The sequence below is a fragment of the Podarcis erhardii genome, assembly GCF_964252035.2.
Source record: "Podarcis erhardii genome assembly, chromosome: 2".
Taxonomy (NCBI): Eukaryota; Metazoa; Chordata; class Lepidosauria; order Squamata; family Lacertidae; genus Podarcis; species Podarcis erhardii.
In genome coordinates, this window is record NC_138498.1 from 72922980 (window position 1) to 72929119 (window position 6140).

At 38.6% G+C, this 6140-nt stretch overlaps 1 protein-coding gene across 1 annotated transcript in view; it reads left to right on the forward strand.

The window, feature by feature from the left end:
- Positions 1-6140, forward strand: part of LOC309335961 (acylamino-acid-releasing enzyme-like) — a 71679-nt gene that overhangs the window by 63828 nt on the left and 1711 nt on the right. The gene's annotated exons all lie outside the window — the stretch shown is intronic.

A 6140-nucleotide genomic window follows, 5' to 3' on the forward strand; every position in this document is an offset into this window, starting at 1 on the left:
AAAGCGGAGAGACGTAAAACAGGAAGTCCGTCTTCCGCTGTTACTGAACTTTAAAGCAAGGAGCTGGAGGAGTGGAGGCGTAGAAGAAACTTTCAATCCAAAAGATCTAAGCATCCATTGAAACTGCTTTTAAACAAAGTAAGGACTTTAATCATATGATTTCTTCCCTTTATCTGGACTGTGCTAACTTTCTTCTATTGGAACTACAATTGGAATGAGAAACCCAGGTGCCGGAGCTGCCTGAGTAACAGAGCTGTCAGTTTTACAGATTTGGTTACTGTGTATTAGGACTTGTAACAATCTGAGGGTTTTGGACCTGTTACTTTGAAACACCATCTGAAATACCAGTCAGCACTGTCAGAAACAATGTAATGCTGTTAACATTAACTCTGCTTAATACCTGCTACTGAAGGTCCTTGGGCATTAAATTTGACTTTAGTAATTTTATTGGAACTGGATTCTTCCCTAAAGACATTTTAAGCTCCCCCTAGAGGATTTGGGATTTACAGCAGTGACATCATCTTACTTTCCTTTTCCCTACCTCCTGTTTGACTGTTTATCTCTGGGCTGTTGCTTTCTCATGGGAACAACTCAGCTTGACCTTGACTTTTAGATAACTTTGGAATGAGTGGCGCAAGAAAAAAGGGACCAAAAACTAGACAAACAACTTTAACAACTTTAACCTCAGCCTTGCAGACACGTAGATCATCTGTACCTACTTTGCCTTCGGAAGAAGAAACTGTGTCTACTCTGCCACTGGCAGGGGAGGGAGAAACTGAGCAGTCACAACTGGAAGATATGGCCTCAGGAGCAACTGCTTCCATTTTAGAGAAAATTTATGAAAAATTGGAATCTTTGGACAAGAGAGTGGAATCTTTGGACAAGCAAGCGGATGAACAAACAGCTAAGATTGATCAAAATACAGACTGTCTAAATAAAATAACTGGGCAGGTATCACAGAACATACAAGCAATTGGGCAGCTGACGGAGGCCACAGCAGAAAATCGTAAACTGGCTGAGGATACTAGCCAAAAACTTGAAAATTTAGAACAAGAGGTAAGACCACTCTGCAAACAAGTTGGTGAACATCAGACTTATCTTTCTATGATAGAACTGCGGAACCGGGAGAGTAACCTAAGGATAAGGTCGATACCAGAAGTTGAAGAAAGTAACCTAGCTGAGTTCTTGACCAAAGAATTTTCCAAGTTTTGGAATATAGAGGAGAAGGACTTTAAAATTGTGTCAGCTTTTAGGCTTGGAAGATTTGCAAAGAAAGAGAAGCCCAGAGATTGTTTGATAACTTTGAGATCAAAGGACGAAAGGGACAAGATATTGGGCCTACACTACGAAAAATCATTGGACATATTGGACAGAAGAATTGAAATTTATAAAGATATCCCGAAACAACTGTTGGACCTTAGATCCGCCTATCTTGAACTGGTCAGACTGCTGAGGAGCAACTCAATTATTTTTAGGTGGGAATTCCCCCAAGGACTATCCTTTACCTTCAGAGGGAAGAAGGTTAAAATTAGAACATTGGAAGACAGAGATAATTTTTTTTACTACATACGGAGAGGACCTTCAGAAAGGAATTGAATCACCTTCTGGGCCAGGAGCACCGGCCGTTCCTGCACCCTTGGAACCTGAAGACCCAGCGAAAAAGATACCACCCCCAGAAAAATAACAGATTTATTCAGGATGTCTCTGCAACTTCTGAGCTGGAACATAAATGGTTGTAACTCCCCGGAAAAAAGGAGGAAGATATTCCACATATTAAAAAAAGAACCATTGGACATTATTTGTCTGCAAGAAACACATGTGACCAGGCTCCACAAAAAAGTGTTAATAAATAAAAGACTTGGCCAAGAATTTATATCTTCGGATCGAGTAAAGAAGAGAGGCGTGGTGATATATGCAAAAGAGAGCCTGTCACCTAAATTCCTATTTAAAGATGAACATGGAAGAATTTTGGCAATTGAGATACAACATCAAGGAGAGAAGCTTTTGATATTAGGAATCTATGCACCAAATGAGGGGAAATCGGAATTTTATAAGAAGTTGCATGAGAGCATGCTGGATTATCTGGACTATAACAACATCATTATGATGGGAGATATGAATGGGGTCGTATCAACTAACATGGACAAGTCACAAAGCCAAAATGTTACAAAAGATGGCAGACTACCAAAGACTTTTTTTGAAATGACAGACAATATGGACTTGATTGACATCTGGAGGACAAAGAACCCCTTGGGAAGAGAGGGAACATTCTTTTCTGAAGCCCAACTGACATGGACAAGAATCGACCAAATATGGATATCTAGAGGTCTGGCACCTAAGACCAGAAAGGTGGAAATCTGCCCAAAGACTTGCTCCGACCATAATGCAGTAAAGATGGACATGACACTATTACCAACCGGCTCCTTTAGATGGAAGATGAATGACAATCTGTTTAGAGATCAGGAGATCATCAAGAAGGCCCAAAAAGTTTTGAAGGACTATTTTGAGATAAATTTGAACACTACGGTGGAAAAAAGAATCATCTGGGATGCAAGCAAGGCTGTGATGAGGGGTTTTTTGATACAACAGAATGCTGTAAAGAAAAGGACACAAAATGAGAAAAAAGACAAGATCCTGGAGAAAATTAAAGAATTAGAGAAGAAGTTAAGGTTAAATCCGAAGTCACAGCCGACTCTGAGAGAAATTAAACTCTATCAAGCACAATATTCTAAATTGATAAACCAGGAAATAGAGTGGAAAGTTAAATTAATGAAACAAAAAACTTTTGAATCGGCGAATAAATGTGGGAAACTGCTAGCTTGGCAGTTGAAGAAGAGACAAAAACTAAATACGGTTACAAATTTGGAGATTGAAGGAAGAAACATTCAGAACCCTGTGGATATTAGAAAGTGTTTCCAGAGATATTTCAAAAAACTATACACTCAAGGGCCGCAAGACGAGACCGAGATTAAACAATTTTTGAAAAAGAATGGACTACCAAAATTGTCACAAGAAAACAGATCAATCCTGAATTGTAAAATAACACGTCAAGAGATCGAACAAGCCATCCAGAACATGCAATTGGGCAAATCTCCAGGGCCAGATGGGCTGACCTCCAAGTATTATAAGACATTGAAAGATTATTTGATACAACCACTGATGGAGGTTAGCAATGAAATTATGGAGGGGAAGAAGGCGCCGGAAACGTGGAAAGAAGCTTTTATCACATTGATACCAAAATCGGAAACTGAAAAGACACAACTCAAGAACTACCGTCCCATCTCTCTCTTAAATGTGGATTACAAAATATTTGCAGACATTTTGGCAAGTAGACTGAAAAAAGTTTTAAATGAAGTAATTCACAAGGACCAGGCAGGCTTTCTCCCAGGTAGACATTTGTTTGCTAACACAAGGAACATTATTGATATCTTGGAACTCCTGCAAACAAATATCAATACAAAAGCAGTGCTAATTTTTATAGACGCGGAGAAGGCCTTTGACAATATTTCTTGGAAATTTATGAAGGGAAATTTAGAAGGGATGGGAGTGGGACGGGGTTTTGAAAATGGGATTGACGCAATTTATTCAGAACAAAAGGCTAAATTGATAGTTAACAATGTGGTTACAGAAGAGTTCAAAATTGAAAAAGGAACACGACAAGGTTGTCCTATCTCCCCATTGTTATTTATCTCGGTTCTGGAGGTGCTCTTGAATATTATTAGAGGGGACCGGTTGGTGGAAGGAATCCAGGTCGGAGTGAAACAATATAAACTTAAAGCTTTTGCAGATGACCTAGTTTTGACCCTGCAGGAGCCAGAATCTAGTACGAAAAGAGTACTACAATTGATTCAAGACTTTGGTGGTGGGATTTAAATTAAACAAACAGAAAACTAAGGTATTGGGAAAAAATTTGACAGATACAGAGTCAGAACGGTTTCAGAGAGAGACAGAACTAAATGTGGTTAAAAAAGTAAAGTACCTAGGGGTAAACATAACAGCAAAAAATCTGAGTCTATTTAAGGATAATTATGAAAAATGCTGGTCAGAAATTAAGAAAGACTTAGACAGCTGGACAAAACTGAAACTTTCTTTGTTAGGCCGAATTGCTGCTGTCAAGATGAATGTATTGCCAAAAATGCTGTTTTTGTTTCAAACACTACAGATTGTGGACAAAACAGAGTGCTTCCGGAAGTGGCAGAGAGACATTTCCAAGTTTGTCTGGCAGGGCAAAAAGCCCAGAATTAAGTTTAAGATATTAACTGATGCGAAAGAAAGAGGGGGCTTTGCCCTGCCAGACTTAAGGTTGTATTATGAGTCAGCAGCTTTCTGCTGGCTAAAAGACTGGCTACTTCTCGAAGACACTGACGTATTGGATTTGGAAGGTTTTAACAATGCTTTTGGTTGGCATGCATATTTATGGTATGACAAGGTTAAGATCAATAAGGCCTTTAAGAACCATATTGTCAGAAAAGCAGTGTTTAATGTCTGGACAAAATATAAAGACTTATTGGAAAATAAAACTCCAAGGTGGCTCTCACCTTTGGAAGCTAAGGCCCGAAAAAGACTCAATATGGAGGCCAAATGGCCAAAATATTGGGAGATATTAGAAAAAGATGGAGACAATTGGAAATTGCAGAGTTTGGAGAAAATGAAGGATAAAGTGCGAGACTGGTTACATTACGCTCAGATTAAAGAAGTTTTTAAAAATGACAAAAAGTTAGGGTTCCAGGTGGAGAAATCAAAGTTGGAAACAGAACTGTTAGAACCTAGGACTAAGGTACTTTCAAGAATGTATAACTTGCTGTTAAAATGGAACACACAAGATGAAACGGTCAAATCGGCTATGATAAAATGGGCACAGGATATTGGGCATAATATTATGTTCGAGGACTGGGAAAGGTTGTGGACCACTGGGTTGAATTTCACTGCATGTAATGCTTTGAAAGAAAATGTTATGAAAATGATGTATAGATGGTACATGACCCCAGTCAAACTTGCAAAAATATACCATGTGTCTGATAATAAATGTTGGAAATGCAAAGAGAATGAAGGAACATTCTTTCACCTCTGGTGGACCTGTCCTAAAGTGAAGGCCTTTTGGGAAATGATATATAATGAGCTGAAAAAGGTATTTAAGTATACCTTCCTTAAGAAACCAGAGGCCTTCCTTTTGGGCATTGTCGGTCAGAGGGTGACAAAGAAGGACCGAACTTTTTTTCTGTATGCAACAACGGCAGCAAGGATACTCATCGCTAAATATTGGAAAACCCAAGATCTACCCACACTGGAAGAATGGCAGACGCAACTGATAGGCTACATGGAACTGGCCGAAATGACTGGCAGAATCCGAGACCTGGGAGAGGAGAGGATGGAAGAAGACTGGAAGAAATTTAAGACTTATTTGCAAAAACATTGTAACTTGGTTGAATGTTAAGAAGGATGCTGGATCATAAATAATTTGGCACCACTAAACTAGAATGGAGTTATGAGGATAAGCTACTTAAGAATTTAATTTTTTTTTGAACAATTACTAGATTATATTTAATCTACTAAGATTTGGTCACAGGGTGTTGGAGATTAGAAAGTTAGATAATAAGAGTGAAATTAAGATGATAAATTGCTGGCAAAATTTTATTGGAATGAAGCGGGAGATGAGAGGAAGTCCAAAGAAGTGGTGAAACTATGTTGAGATATATGTTATACTGTTTTATTTTTATGTATTGTATTAAAAAAAGCCTTAATAAACATTATAAAAAATAAAATTTAAAAAAAGACAGAATTTGGATTCAAAATGACCCTAACGTATTGGAGAACTGAGCCCAAACTAATAAAATGAATTTCAATAGGGACAAATGTAAGGTTCTGCCCTTAGGCAAGAAGAGCCAGCTGCACAAATATGAAATGGGGGTTGTGGGCTTGAGCCCCACATTGGACAAAAGATTCCTGCATTGCAGGAGGTTGGACTAGATGACCCACGTAGTCCCTTCCAACTCTACAATTCTATGAATATACAGTATGTGTAAATAACCATATATCATAAAGACACCACAGTCTCCACTGTGCCTCATTACCAAAAGGAAACATGAACCCTGAGTAAGCACCTGGACCCTGGTAATCTTGCATCACTTGGAGATTAGGGT